Here is a 17,412-nt window from a genome sequence, read left to right on the forward strand (position 1 = left end):
ACCTTGAGATTTATTTAAGAGCCTAAATGAATCATAGTAACATACTAGTCATGATCGAGTTGCAAAGATTGATATACCGATATCTTCAATGACCAAAGTTTTAACCACACAAATGTCATTACTTAACCTCGCTATGAAATGGTTAAACCTCCTTCCAAAAGGGTATTTGCGAAGGACGTATTCTAGATATTGTTTATATTTGAATAATGACATTACTACACATCATTATGACATGAGTGTGTTGGAGATTTAAAATCTCTTTACGTAAGGTTGAGATGAGACCACTTCAAAATAGGTATTTTGAAAGGATATGATGGAACATATATGGTTTTATCCTAATAACTTGGCAATGAAATTTATATTTCAAATCTTGAATAAATTTCGATTGAGAAGTCAATTTCGAAATGTGTAAAATTGAGTGGGAGTTAGGAAATTCTCATGTGAAGACATGGAATTTAGTGGGAGCTATCATCCTTGAATGTATAAAACTCATTACTCATTAAAGAATGACGAGCTAATACCTTTTTTCATAAAGAACTTTTGAGTTTTCAATTCTGGATGAAAATGGACTATGATGAATCCAATTACATCAAGGGATGTTGGATTAGTATTAAGAGATACACATCGTATCAACATTCACATAGGTTATTCATGTAGATGAAAATGGAATTGCCATTAGCAGTCATGGTCGTTCATTGAACCTATGAACGGTTGATCTCATGATTATTAGTAACTAATGTTTCCGCCATTAGAATAATCATGTACATGTCCAATTATGAATCATATGCATAAGAGCATGATGATGGATGGTAAGCCATAATAGAAACGTCATGTATTCTCAAGAAGAATCCAATGAGCGATTTCGGTGTTTGACGGAATACTCCATTATGTGATAAGAGGTTGCACATATTGTAGAAAATCCGAACACATATGAGGATTTATGAGAATCCCAATTCTTTCAAGCCTAGAAAGAGAAATGAGAAGTTTTTGGAAAGATGCTTGGTTAAATAAGAGGTTATTCAAAAATCAATCTTTCCTAGTTAAGCTAGGACTTGTGAGAAGTACTGAGCTAAATAATCTTGTCAATTGTTACAAGATTCTACAAAACGTATACCTAGTGCATTTTGTGTGGATGGAGTACTTGATCAGTACAAGTTATATCATTCATCACAAATTCATTCGTTATGAGATAATCGAGAAGAAAGTTCTTTCAAGTTAAAGAACCAAAACCAAGGTCGGGAATCTTGATGTGTACTTGGTAAGATTCATGATATGAGAGAGAACATGAATGTAATGGAAATTGCAAGTGTAAGAAGTTTGAACACATGGACACATGGCATGTTAAACTTCTATTGCAATCAATAAGTGTTTACACTTACGATATACATCACAAGGTTGTAATATGATATTGACTACCCGAGTGTGATGTCGACATTTGTCGTTTGAGTTATTATTAACTCACCTTGTACATTGTTATATCCAAACGGGTTGTAGAGACAATTGAACCCCGTTAAAGTGAACATGGATTAACATTGTTTTTGCCCATAGTTACTTGTATGAGGTGACTTCTCGAAGTGACTAGAGTGTGATGCGATTGATGGCAAGTTCAAATGCCATAGAGTCATGTGAGATGACTAGTCGATCACATAGGCAGACTGTTAGGAACATTTTGTCGGGCCTAATGACCGCTTATAGAGTTCTGGCAAATTTATTTTGCCTGGTCGTGGCGAGAGCTACTATAGTATTCAAATGAGTCGATTCTTTTGACTAAAGACTATTCACCTAAGATGGCACAGTTTCAGATTAACTTTGATTTGTGTTACTACGACCTTCGTAAATGGGGTCAAATGGGCATATTTTGGGTTATGATGGTGTGGCTAGTCGAAGGGAATGAGTGCGATAGGAATTGTCCACCCCTAGTCAGGGTTATAACAATATCTCGGGGCCACTCGAGGAGTAATGAATTGGAAAATGCGTGGCCACGCTCGGAAAGTATCTATGATAGATAAGTCCGGTCAATCAGTTATTCTCCAGATCGAGGAAACCACTCTCGATATGATCACTTGCAAGTACGACCTGAAAGACACCTTGCATTGAGTGGGAGATAGTAATAGGACAAGAGAATTGGTGACGCACACTTGTCGAGGACAAGTGGGAGATTGTTGGAATATGTGTCCTCCTACAATAATGCGATCATGACTGTTGATCATGATGATCACATGTTTAAAACTCATTATATAGAATACAATTGGGAAGTAATATTGTTACTGTCAACTGGTCAACATATATCGGTAATGATTAGCTGACTAGAGTTTGACACATTTTGTCGTGTGACGGTGGTGATCGATTGACCCCCTAGGTCATACCTATAGGGCAACACTCTTAATTGATTATTTAATTAATCGTATAACGTTACGAGTTAATTAAATTACTTGAAAATTGACGGACGATTTTTGGAAGTAAAATTTACGTATCAAATTGAAATGTGATTAAATGAGATACGGTCTGAGTAATTGAATTGTATAATTACTCGGATGAAATAATTGTTTAATGTAACAATTAAATTGAATGAATTATTATAAATACAATCTGTTGTGATTTATAAATGGTAAAATATTATGGCACAAGTAATTATGAAATTACTAAGTCGATTTTGTATGTGACGTATTTTTATTAATACGTTGATTTTAAATATGTTAAAAATACATAACAAATTTATGTCACATATGACATGTGACATATTGACAATTGACAAAAATAATATGGAATCCATATTATCAAGTGGGCCGAAAATTAGAGGGTTTTTATGCTAATTATATGTTGATTGTAATTAGTGGAGGGCATGATGATTACCCTAGTCACTAGCCATGCAAGCCTATTGTTTATTGTGAAGAACAATTTTTTCATGCATTGGCTCCCCAAAATCCCTCCTCTTACACGGTTTTGAGAAGACAAAACCCATCATGATTTTTTTTTTCTATAATTTTTACCTAATAACACTAAAATGTTTTAGTGTATTCATTCATTCTATCATCCAAAAATTAAGATTTCTAGAGAGATAAAAAGATCTCTTCTTCTCCCTCCATAATACCGAAATATTTATGTGTTTATAATATTTTGGGTCAATTTTCTACTAGATTAATATTATACTAGTACTTATAATATTAATTTGAATTAAGAGAAAGCCTTGGGTATAAAGCTTAGGGAGAGATCCTACACTTGGATCTTGGTTCATCCATAAGGAAAAGCTCAAGAACAAGAGAGAAAGGTGATCTCTTTTGTGCCCATTAAACCGAAATCACCAATGTAAGGACATGATTTCTCCTCTATTTTTATATTGTTTGCATGCATAAAATCCGTATTTAATTTTTTGACAAATTAATTTTGACATATATGAGTATGTTAGTATGTATATAGATCTACATTTCCTTCACATAGATCCTCCAATTAATTAAACCGAATCCTAATATCATCCCCTCCTTCTTGCATATCTCATTATTGCAAGTGTACTCAATTTTCGTTGTGTATATCTCATTGTTCAACTGCCTACGACGTTTCTAGCAGATTTCCTCCTTAAATAATATAGCCAAGATGGTTCTATAACCATCCTTGTGTGATTAGAATATGGTTATAGTGTAACTCCTTACACATAAATCCATATCATTACTAATCACTTAGCTTCATATCTTTAGTACTTCTTTAGTACTAACCAATGAACTATATGGCTATATAGAGACTTCTCTCAAAGATTCGATTTGTAACTTCTCGTCATACTCCAAGTATACGAAGTTTAAGAATGGTGATACATCTTAGCGTAATGAATTAATCCCGCAGTGGAAGCATGTGGATTTAATTTCTACATGTTCAATACTTTTGAACTTGTCAAGATTCTTATTAACATAAGAATATTCATTTAACGCTAATATTCTCTTAGAACTATCTTTATAGGTCTTGATACCTTAGAGATGTATTATTTTTCTCTTACGTCTTCCATCATTCACAATGATCAAAATGTTCCTTACACATAAGACTAGTAACACCATATTACTCCACTAAACTCCTTGTATAAACAGAACTACTCGGCAATTCGAGAAACGTTTATCACATGATCAAAACCTACAAATCAGCTCTTTTACTTCTACTTAAGAGTTTTCCTTATATTTTTATCCTACCTTAGGATAGTTGCGATTTTCAAAAACTCATGCAAGATGATTTTAAAATCCAACTGTCAAATTATATCCGAATTCAATGAGGCGTTGTTGTTACGTGCAAAACCCTTTGCCACCAATCAACCAAGCTAAATAAACATCTTCATGTTTATGCTAACTTCGGACTATTGTGGAGTTGAGAGCAGATTAAGCATCTTAATAAGTTGCAGGTTTGTTACTTCAAAAATAACATGACTCTTGTCCACTTTAGGTTTCGAGGAAATAATACTGATTTTGATGAAGAAGGAACATCTTCCTACGTCTTATTCTCAGTTTGTGGCTTTTGAACATTTTCTCCCACTCTGTCTTTAAGAAATAATCCTGTTTTCTTTAATAGACAGCATCACGAGCCACAAACCCTTTGTTCTGGTGATCATATAGGAAGAGAGAGAGCATATGTTTACTATCGAAACAAGCTAGAATTTAGGTACCATGCCTAACCATATCTCGTATAAAAAGTAGATGATTGCTTTAACCATGTTTTGTTTTAGTGGAAAATTTAAATGCCAGACAAATTTTATAAAAGAAACTACCACCAACTACAATGTAAAGATTTAATCATATCGTAATGAAAGTAAACTTGTGATACCATATCACACTCTTTTTGGTGCAGATAAAAGTCATCACTTTATTGTTCCTTACCTTAACAAAGTACTAATACTTTGTTTTTATGATCTCTAGGTTTTGTTACTTTTAAACATTCATTAAACTTATTCAAAGAATTTTTCTTCTTACTTCATTAAGTGGATACCAAGTATCTACCTAATTCGTTGGTAAAAAGAGATGGAAGTAATAACCCTTTTCCGATTGAAATTGTATTCGACCATACACTTCAAAGTGTAAATAGGGCGAATATCTTGCTCTATTCATAATCCTTTTCCATAAAAAGTCAATAATTAACTTGCTTTGAATACAAGATTCGCACACACCAAAAAAATCTCAGTCAAATGGTTTGGGAGACTAGTAAAAACTAGTTTCTAAATGTGATTTTCAATCGAGAATTAAGAAATGATTGGGGTCACGAACTTAAGTCTTTTATATATGACATTTTATTTCTAGTTTGAATATAATTACCTTGACTTGTATGGTCTCACCATAAACTTAATTGTGGTATGTAAGAGTACAACACTTGTTTTAATTGCATAATGGTAAAACCCTTTACCTTTTGTGAAAACTCAAATTATATTCTTATTTAGACATATTGTACATCATAACAATTATTGAGGTACATTTTTAAATGCAAAACTAAAATAAGTACATTAAAACATTCATATGTTCATGGATGAAGTGGCAACTACCCTAGTTCTATTCATGCAAATTTATGAACTTATTCTTGCTAGTCGTCAAACGATAATGCCAAATATTATAATGAAATCCACAAATTTGTATCAAATACTCATGATGTGGTAATTAGCAAGAATGAAATGTCAATGTCGTATATATTCAAGGAGGAATATGTTGGAGTCACACGACCAACTTCCTTGATCTTTACTTATTTGGGGTTTGTCTCTATTTTAGTGTCTAACACCTTCTCTTTCGAGCCTAGTTCTGTTCATAACAATTAAGATAGGTACTTGCTTCTTATTGCTCCCACCTACTTCAAGAATTCCGACTTGATGAAGACTTATCTTCATATAAATAGCTAGTTAATCCTTCACAAGGATGAACTCTATTGTGGTATTTGGTTAATCAAAATTTCTAACAAATTAATTAACCAATTTAACTTTGTCATGTTCTTAACAACTTAAGTGCTTGATGACAAGTGTTTAGGTTGAGCAATAAGACTTTTGAACCATGGATGCATAGAAGAATTATCAAAATATATTTTGACTAATTACTACTTCTATTTATTCTTCTTCATCAGAGATTTCAAATACATGGGTATGTAAGGAATTTAAGATGTTAATCTTGTATTTACATAGGACAATTCCTATCGAGTTCTATGGAATAGAACGATTCCTATGGAGCTGGTCCACAACCTATGATGCGGTTCATTTTTAGAAAGAGATTCTTTGTCGTTAGCAATAGTGGTTTCGCGGAGACTCATGTTACAATCGAATGATATAACATATGAGTAGGAGTAATGAAATAGAACAACATTAAAAATAACAAAATAGTGGGAAAATTGAACATTCATCGTTATATCTAAAACATTTTAGCATGTTTTAGCATTTATATAATGACCTCCACCCAATTATATAAATGATTCCGAGACCCAAAATTCATATTAACTTTGGATGTGAGCCTACGGGCCCTCTACACCTCTTATTAATATAACTTGGTGGGTCAACCCTTTTAATCGATTCTACAATTAGAACTCTCGGTTGATGAATTTACGTTAAGTTCATCTTTAGTCCGAACCTATTGGGACAACAGTCCCTCTAATACTTTCGTTGAGATCAACCAAATTTCGAAATGTAATAACATTTTATTACCCCACTTACCCAACGTCAATAGAGAGCACCCCGAAAAATCGTATTGTACCCTTATGAAATTGAGATTCATGGGTTCCTACTATTAGGTAAGGCTATGTCTCAATCTTAATAACGTGAGAGGTAGAGTCAATTTATTATCTATCAAATTTAAGTGAATTAAATTTTCGAACTAACGATAATTATAATTGACACGGTCGAATACTCGATATGATATGCATGTGTTGTTTATGGCGATTTGGCAATTCATGCAACATATAATGAAAAATGCATAAGCAATAAATAAATTTCCTAGTATGACCTTCCTAAAAAAGAAAATCTAATAATCTATTTACAAATTCGGAAACCAACTCTATTGGTCCCTTGAAATTCAAGTAGCACGCTTCCCAAGGACTCCGTCTTTATCGGAACGCCTTTCCGATTGGCACCGTCTTGAAGGAACTCCGGAATTACAAATAATAATAAAATACATAGCTATTCCTATTATACATTTGTAATATGAAAAACTAGTAAAAATAAAAGTGATACGAGATCACATTAAAATTACAAGCGAACCGGTATCCCTTACATTACGGGTAATACCGATTAAAACTAAGGCCATACTAAGATAAAATTACATAATTCAAAATTACATAAATAAAATTATGACATTCATCAATAAAAATGCAGCATTATTATATGTGTCTAACATGCCAAATTAATGTGCCAAATCGCCCTACTTAAACCTTATATCGTATAATCCGGTTTTATGGAAACGCGTGAAAATAACTTATTAAAATCACAAATCAATGCTTAAATCAATTTTAAGCTCAAGTTAATTACTCTAACTCAATTAGGACTCAAAATTAGTCCTTACTCAATTTTTAACAATAATTCAACTTGGTTTTCTATTATTGCTTATTAAACTTCTCCTAATCATAACAATTATGGAATATCCCAATAAATCATAAAATTTGACAAAAATTTGAAATCACATTTTTGCACATACAGGAATATTACCAAGATCCCAAAAACTCAATAAAATTTGCCCATAAAATATTTATAATTTACTTCATTAATAAATCGTATAAATCATAACTTTTACCATTTAATTCCAAATTAAACATAAAAATTATGAAAAAATCAAAATCAAAATTTTGAACATTCTTAAATAATTTCCAGAACCTTTAAATGGAAAAATTTCAATCAAAAATTTCGAATTAATTTTTATGACTAATAAAGTTGCCCTTTTATCACATAAAAATTAATAAACATACCAAATCAATCAAAATTAATCGTACAACTTTAGATATGATGTCCATATCATATAAACAACATTAGAGAAAAAATTCATGTCATAAAATTCATTTTAGCTATTTTTGCTAAAAATAGTCACTATTTATATCATTTTAACCATTAAAATTATAAATCATGCATAATAAATCACATTTATCTCAAATTTTATACAATATGTAAAACATGCATGTGACATCATATTAAAATTTCATGGCCTGTTTCGAAGTTTAACTATTTTTAGTCATTTAACCTCCATTTATAGCGTTTTTATCACATAAAAATCATAAATCATGAAATATTAATCACATTAATAAGAAATTTTACATACAATAAGTAACATATGCATGTGAGGTCATACTAAAAGTCACGGCCATTAGTGAAGTTTAACTATTTTTAGTAAATAAAAATTCATTTTACTTAATAAAATGTAATTATTTCACTAAAAATCATTAAAATAAGCAATAATCATCCATAAATCATTAATATGACCTAAACAGATTTTAGAACCAGAATATATTATATGAAAAAAATTCGTGGCTTAATCCTTAAAAATCACAAATATCTAGTTTTAATTAAGTTACATTTAACTCGGAAAAACGAAACCGATTATGCATGCAACACCAAAGCTCTGATACCAATTGTTAGGGTTCATATAACCTTATTAGATTCATCTAATCATTTTATAAATTACTTATAATTTATATTTAACTGGATCTAGTTGCATGCATGATTAATTAAACAAAATGAGAAGAAGAAATTGATGTTCTTACGTCATATGGACGAATTTAAGGGCACTAGTTTTGGACTCCTTCCAAAACTATATCTTGAGCTATTACCATTATGAATGATCCTCCAAGAATCTTCATGCATTCAAATGTAGAATGCCTCCTTTTAGTTGCACCCAAGACAATCCCTTAATACTACAAATATTATTAACTAGATGATAAGAGTAGTTTACCTTAAACTTAAATCTAATATTAGTAATATTACTACTTTAGTAATCTAGTGTTTATATTAGATTTTGTGAACAAAATTTTTGCATAAACATATTTATGTTGTTGTTTTTGTCGAGAGAGAGAGGATAGTTTTTGTCTTTTTAAAAACATAAGAATGAATAATGTTGAGAAAGAGTAAAAATAAGAACCTCACTCATCTCCTATCTTGGCTGCCGTTTTGCTCTTGTTGGGAGCCAAAATTGCTCTTCTCAATTCCCTTTTTGTCTTCACAAGAAAGGCTAGATGTAGGCTTAGATTTTTTTAGGTATAATTATGATGTTTAAAGCATCTTAAAATCATCCCCTAAACAAACCCAACAAAACCGGTTTTATGCCCTTAATGTGACCTCCATTTTAACTTTGTCATTTGTCATTTGTCATTTGTCACACAATATGTCACATGTAGCATGTAACATGTTATTAATCAATTTAATGCATAATTAACACTTAAATATCAATATATAAATTAATTAAATTACAAATAACAAATTTACTAGTAATTCATAATTACTTGTGTATAAAATTGGTCAAGTTAATATAATTTACAATATTTTGTAATTATAATTAACAATTCATTCTTATCTTAATTGTTTCATAAACAATAATCAATTTTAGTAATATAACATATTAATTACTAAATGAATCTTATTTAATCGAATTACAATAAGATACAAATTCTCACTCACAAATATAAATTGTTCAATTTTTAAGGAATTAATTAACTTGTATCATTATACAATTAATTAACTTATCTATTAAGAGAATTGTCCTATAGGTGTGACCTTAAGAGATCAACTGATCACCACCGTCAAACGACGGTAATGGCAAACTCTAGTTAGCCAATCATTACCGATTAATTTTGATCAGTTGACTATATAATTGAATCTTCCCTTTTGTATTCTTGTTATGGGATTTAATATGTGATCGCACTATTGTTGAGGACACATACTCCAACACATCTATGTTGACTCTTGTTTTCTTCTGGCAGTATAGTAAGGTCAAAGTCGCGTCAACGGCATCAAATTCGCAGGTTTGTTCCACTGATGCTTCTTTCTCGGAAGTCTTGTTAAATTTGGTGATCAAAGACCAACTTTTTGTAGAGTGTGAATTTTTACCGCCAATGTAAGACAACAAGGACTTAAAGATGTCCATTGTTATCAGTACCAATTACGTCAACACCTTATATTGCAGCTTATCCAAAGGGTATACATAAACTTTTGCTTTTCCAATTTTCTAGTTATTTATTCCTGGCTAATTACGTGAAAATATTCTCATTATTCACTTTTTCAATTGAATTGATCATTGTATGTTGCTATGATTTGTCCAATTGAAAGTATATTGTATTCGTGTGATCCACTTGGATATCCAGAGCCTCGACAGTTTTCGTGGAAAAAGTTATTAGGTAAATCATTTATTGAATATACTTGATATTCGTGATTTGAATTATGTATGAAGTGACGACTTATTTTAGTTAAATGAAATACATCGCCTTCGAGAAATGAAACTCTATCGATCCACTTGCCGTGCTCGAAGCAAAACCACTTACTTCGAAATGAATTCAGGTATATTATACTCCCTCCTAGTTTCTATTTTCTTCCCTTTGTTTGTGGGCACGTATATTAAGGCAAGGAATAAAATAAGAGTAAAAGAGTTGGGTGGGGTTTGGTAATAGGAGAGATGTATGAATAATCAATAATTATAAGTTAAATAAGGAATTGTGGGCCAAAACATTAAGGAAAGTAATAAAATATGGGTAAAAGAGTTGAGTGGGTTTGGTGATAGGAGAGAGAGAGAGATGAATAAAATAAGAGTAAAAGTTTCCAAAATGAGAAAGGAGAAGAAAACCTGAATAATCCGTTCAAAGAAATATGGAAGAAAATAGTGAATAGGAGGGAGTATCTTCTTAATTGTTCAGACTAGCTATAATCTCAGTTTGCCAAGGATAGATGATCCTAGTATCTTCCTTGTAACACCCCCTCATACCAAGGTACCTTACCAAGGACTACCCTAGCATGAAAGACTGTTACCATCTCGGTTTCCCGAGGTTAGTATATAAAAGTTACCAATTCCAAACAACCTTTATTAAAGTATAAAGAATTAGCGATTACATATCTCCAAAACCAAACTAAAGCATAACGATGAAATATCTATTAATTACAAATAATGCAAGCTAAGTCTCTTGACGGCGGAAGCTAGACTCGAGTGATGACCCTCATAACTGTCCCATAGCTAAACATCTGCATTACCTGTCACAATCTGCTCACCATCCCCAAATGGATCACCGCAGGTTTTATAAAACAACAACAACGGGGTCAGTACTGTTCAATCAATGTAAGACAAACAAACGATGTAACCGGCTGATCATCCACACTCTCCGGTCTCCCGATCTCACATAGTAACCGACTATACACCGAAGTGTGTAGCCCTACCAGATTACCCATCGCAACAGGTAATCCACGCCGCCAGTGGGTGGCCGCAGCCCATCCCACCAAGTCCAGCTCATCAACGAGCGACTAAAAATCCCTGTCCCTTAATGTGCACATCCCCTTCCGTGACGGGTTCCACGGAGGGCGAACTAGGGTGTGAAGCCACTCCCGCAAGTGACTCCACCACAATCACAACACACACAGCATCACAGCTGTCACAACACCACAACCGTCACAACACAACAGCCATACTCCGATGATCAGCGGGTAACAATAATTACAACACAAGCACAGTCCTAAATCAATTAACAGTAACCGAGTAGTAAAACCCTACCTTTTCACAATCCGCTATGCTGCAATCAACCACACAAATGCATAACAAATACCACATCGTCACCTACAACAACAATCACATAATTCCAATCACTAACTGCAAAACCCCATTTCCCCCGATTCATGATTAAAGGCAAACCCTAGAATTAATCATCAACAAACATGGGAATAAAAACTTACCGACGAAAGGATGAAGGATTGAATGCAAAAGCTACGATGATTACACATACAGTAGGAGATTTGGGAGTGATTAGAATATCGTAAAAGTGATTAGGGTTGTGAAATGGCATTTAGAAACTGTTTTAACAAATAAATAATCCCTAAACACTCCCGCATCAACCGCTGAATAATTACACGCCAGACCGGATACTCGGTCGAGTATAGAGTATACTCGGCCGAGTATCTTCTACTCGGTCAAGTATCCATCATACTCGGCCGAGTATTCCTCGGCAGAACCAAAACATAAGACACATTTAGCACAACTCGGCCGAGTAGGCTCTACTCGGTCGAGTACTTAACTTATGAAAATCCGTAGTATTACAGTCTTTCCCCCTTAAAAAGAACTTCGTCCCCGAAGTTCCAACCCAACCTATAAAACATGGACACCTAACACTAACTCTATCAACCACGCTACTAGGTAGCATATCCACTCGATATTGACTCCATAATATTATCGAATAACCACAATATAATGTTGCCAACCTTGTCTCACTTCCATAACACTCACTAGCAACTCAATGCCAATACAATCCATAAAATAAGATCAACCATCAAAACGGAATGTTACATTCTACCATCCTTAAAACGAACTTCGTCCTCGAAGTTATTCACACACATAAACATTCTCACACAAGTCATTACTCCCACTCCTAAACATCATACTACTATGAGCACTGCCATTACCTGTAATAAAATCGACCATCGCACAAATCCATCCTTATTCTATACCAACACTCAAACTTCCAATTGTACTATAACATGTACAACCATCAAACTCTCTTTGTCGATCATTGATACGTGCATATTCTATACACTTTATCTGTGGTTTTGGCACGTATTTCCATGCATAATTGGTAGCTTAAAGCTACTATTTCTCCCGAAACGGTTTACTTTGCATTTTCTATGATTTATTGTAGGAATGCGTGGAAGTAGGCTAAATCAAGCCAAGTTCGTCCTCCGGAAGCGAGTTCAGGGAAGCCAAGAGGAAGGAGAGTTCATTCACTCACCTTGGGATGCGTGCAAGGAGTGAAGAGTTGTTTGGAAGCATCAAGGAGCCACTGAACAGCACTTTCAGTCGATCGACTAAGATTTTCATCGATCGACCACCGGAGCTTCAGACGAAGCTCTTTCCGCATGTTGATCGATCGACCGTCTTGACGTCGATCGATCGACGATTTGAGTGATGTTTAATTTTCCGTGTTAGACTTTTAAAAGCCCAACTTGTAATTAACTTTCAGTATCTTTTTATCGTTGGACGCAGCAACTTTTAGGTTATGTTTTCATTCGGAAAAACCTTAGTTTTGAGATCTAGCTTGAGACGGAAACCTGGATTCGAATGCTTTGTTCTTGATATTCAATTAGTAAGCCTTTTATGCAATTCTTTCTTTTCTTATTTTTGGCTTGTTAATTTAATTCTTGTTTCATCAATTAATTTCAGTAATTGAATTTCTCTCCTTTGTTCTAGTTAGATTTCATCATGTTGAATTTGTCCTTATTTATTAATTTCGTAATTAGTGTAGTCATGATTATGTGTAGGTAATTCTTTGATTGGGAATAAGGTGAGCCATGGTATTAAACTAGGATAGTTGTGTAGCATGAGTTCTTCCGTATTGGTCTTGTTATCTTTTGATGGATTTCTTTGCTAGGTCGAAAGATTGGTAATTTGATTTATCGCTAGATTTAGAATTTCTCTTGAGTGAAAGCTTTGTTAAATTCTGGGGAATTATTAGACCGTGAGGTTATTTGAGCTTTGATCGAAAGACTAGCTTATTTTCCCTGAGACTGTATTGTGAGATCTCTCTTTGCTTGTGACTGTTACTTGCCATGGTGAACCGAAATTCCCGATCCTCTCTTTATCTTGTTAAGAATATTCATTTTTGCAATTAGCCTGTTAGCCAACCAATTTCAAAACCCCCAATTAATTGTTACTTTTATAGACTGAAAATTAGCAAACAAAATCAACCTTGTCTCTCTGTGGTTCGACCCTTACTATCACTAGCTATAGTTTTAGTTTGGAATTATAAATTTAATTTTGGTACTAAACGACGGTATCAAATTTTGGCGCCGTTGCCGGGGAGACGGTGTAATTCTGTTTGCTTTATTTTAGTTTATTTTCCTTGTCTCAGGGAACTTTTGTTCCTTGAGGCCGTTGCTTACCTCTTCTTCTAGTTTTGCTTTTGCACAGTTAGAGGACATGTTTTTGAGAGGAAGACTTGAGTACTCTCATTTTGGAAGTTATGGCTACGATATATGATAATTTTCAGCCAAAGGAGCACCACCTTCCAAAGGGGCAACAGTTACCTACCCCTTCTACCGGTAAATTCGAGTTTCGTTCCTCTTATATTGATTTAGTGGAACGGAACCAGTTTGCGGGTCTGCCAGATGAAGACCCCCTGAAACATATGGAAATTTTCACGGACTATTGCTGTTCAATACCTATACCGGATGGGGTAACTCAAGATGAAGTAAAGGGGTTCATGTTCTTATACTCCTTGAAGGATTCGGCACGAGATTGGTATCGCTACCTCGATAGAGTAGCAGCTGGAGTCACTGATTGGACATCTTTAGCACTAGCCTTCTACAAGAAGTACTTCCCGCCTTCGAAGACTGATGCCTTGAAGAGTAAAATCACGAGTTTTCAGCAAGGAGCCGACGAAGATTTTTGTGAAGCATGGGGACGTTTCAAAAGTTTGGTCCGAGCTGTCCCTCATCATGGTTTCCAGCAATGGTATCTTTGCAATCTATTTTACAATGCTTTATATGATGATTACAAGGTCATCTTGGATGCAGCTGCTAATGGCAGGTTTCAAAATAATACCGGTCAAAGTAAAGGTTGGAACACCATTGAGGAGATGGCAGTCCATAAAGCTGAGTTTGGAAGTTCACGTGGTAAGTCACGAAAGCAAAGTGAAGACATGACTGCTGTTGTGACACTTATAACTTCCATTTCTACCCGTCTCGAGAAGCTCGAGACTTCTGAAGCTTCCAAGGGGAAAGTCGAAGTTCCTATTCAAAACTCAGATGAGATCGAGAAGTTAAGAGAGATGGTCCAACTCCTTTTGGTTCAAGTGGCGAATATGGAAGCAAATAGGGATTGAGTCCTCACAGAATTTTGTGAAACAATTGGAGAATATGGAGGCTAAGCAAGCCGCTAATTCTTCAATTAAATGTGAAGGGCCGGTTGAGACGATCAATGCCATCAATCTCAAAAGTGGCCTTTCTTATGAAAGTCCCGACAAGCCAAAGGAAGACTCGGGGAATGATGAAGAAGCTCGTTTAAATTCGATGCAAAACGAGTCGAATGCGATGGTGTCGATCGACCGCATTCCCGATCGATCGATTGTTTTGTCGACAAAATAGTTTCGGTCGAAACTATTCACACCAAAGACATCCGTCGATCGACCAACATCCTCGATCGATCGACCGAGATACCGATGACGATAATTACGGGACAGAACTGTTCACGCCCGGCTACTTGGTCGATCGACTACCCATACCGGTCGATCGATCGGATCTCCGAGAGCGAGGATGCAAATCCGTCAACTAGTTTGCAAGATTCATCACTCATTGATGATTTGACGGGGGTTTTAAACCTACGGAAGCCGAAGGTTACCGATCCTACGGCCGTGTTGCGATCCGTATCCGGAGCGTTTGAAGGCTACCAAGTGGAGCGTAAGTTTGGTAAGTTTCGGAGATGGTCCGAATCTCGAGGTAACGGTTCCTTTCACCGATTTAATTACCCAGGTACCCTCTTACGCTAAATTTATGAAAGATATTTTGAATCGTAAGAGAAATTTTCGTGATGATGGTAATGTTGCGTTTGTGGAGGAATGTAATGTTCTTTCACAAGTTAATGTGCCACCTAAATTAAAGGACCCGGGTAGTTTTTCAATACCTTGCACTATAGGTAACCACGTAATTGGAAAGGCCCTTTGTGACTTAGGGGCCAGCGTTAGTGTCATGCCGTATTCTGTTTGCGAAAGGTTAAACATTGGTAGACTTAAGGTGACCGATATTACCGTTCAAATGGCAAATAGATCGACTCAGAGACCTATAGGTGTTCTAGAGGATGTACCCGTTCGAGTGGGTAAGTTTTTTATTCCTGTCGATTTCGTTGTTTTGGACATTGCAGAGGATAGTCAGATACCTATCATTTTAGGCAGACCGTTCTTACATATAGCTGGGGCTGTGATAGATGTCAAACGCGGAACCATCACCTTAGAGGTAGGGGATGACACCATTGAGTTCAGTCTTGCTCACAAGGCAACTGAACTCGCGATGAGGATACGTGTTATTCTATTGATGTTGTTGACAGGATTGTTACTTGTAATTGGAGGGAATCCTTAGCCAAGGATCCCTTAGCTGATCTAACTCATTCAGATGAGTGTGCAGGTAATACAGTGGAGAATACTAAGGAGCCAGATGCTTTGGTTGCCTTAATGGAGAGCTACGAGCTCAATGAAGAAGAAGATGAGATGCTTTTGAGCCTGGCCAACGATAACTTGGTGAACACTTGCTACACCATTGAAGCTGATTCTGTTTATCTTTGTAGAGGTAAAGGTGCCAGAGCGTAAGCCACTTCCCCTAATCTTAAGTATGTTTTTCTAGATGATACGGAGCAAGACCAACTATTGTTAGCTCTAAGCTTAACGATGACCGGTATGTCTGCTTTGATGTGTGTACTTAAGAAAAACGGGAAGGCTTTGGGTTACTCTTTGGATGACATTAAGGGCATCGGCCCTGATGTTTGTATACACAGGATAGAGTTGGAAGAAGGCCACAAGCCTTATAGACGGTGGTCAACGCAAGTTGAACCCAAAGATGCAGGAAGTTGTTATGGCCGAGGTGATGAAACTACTTGATGCAGGTATTATTTATACAGTTGGCAACTCCAAGTGGGTTAGCCTAGTTCAGGTGGTCCCGAAGAAAGCAGGGACTACCGTGGTTAAAAATGATAAAAATGAATTAATACCAACTCGAGTAGTGACAGGGTGGCGGATGTGCATTGTTTATAGACAGTTAAATGCCGCCACTAAGAAAGACCATTTCCCCCTCCCTTTTGTTGACCAAATGACTGAAAGACTTGCTTCTAACAAATTTTTCTGTTTTCTAGACGGATATTCAGGGTTCTTTCAGATCCCTATTCATCCGGACGATCAGAGTAAGACTACTTTTACCTGTCCACAGGGTGTTTTTGCTTATCGTAGAATGCCTTTCGGATTGTGTAATGCCCCCGCTACCTTTCGTGAGGTGCATGATGGGGATTTTTTTACGATTATATAGAGAATATTATGGAAGTATTCATGGATGATTTCTCAGTTTATGGCAGTGACTTTGATCGTTGTTTAGCTAACCTTGATAAAGTCATGCAGCGTTGTATAGATGTTAATCTTGTTTTAAACTGGGAAAAGTGTCAGTTTATGGTCAATGAGGGAGTTGTGTTAGGGCATCTGATTTCTGATAAAGGTATACATGTTGACAAGGCAAAGGTGAAGGTGATTGAGCAATTACCTCCTCCCGTGAAT

The 17,412-nt window shown here is 35.2% G+C and overlaps 1 non-coding gene across 1 annotated transcript; it reads right to left on the minus strand.

Annotated features, from left to right (window-relative positions):
- Positions 1–14,497: 14,497 nt before the first annotated feature.
- LOC141650203 (small nucleolar RNA R71) lies at positions 14,498–14,606 on the minus strand. The gene has a single exon (XR_012546251.1). It is a non-coding gene; the product is annotated as a small nucleolar RNA R71 (small nucleolar RNA).
- Positions 14,607–17,412: the final 2,806 nt, after the last annotated feature.

Source organism: Silene latifolia, chromosome 3 (genome assembly GCF_048544455.1).
Source record: "Silene latifolia isolate original U9 population chromosome 3, ASM4854445v1, whole genome shotgun sequence".
Taxonomy (NCBI): Eukaryota; Viridiplantae; Streptophyta; class Magnoliopsida; order Caryophyllales; family Caryophyllaceae; genus Silene; species Silene latifolia.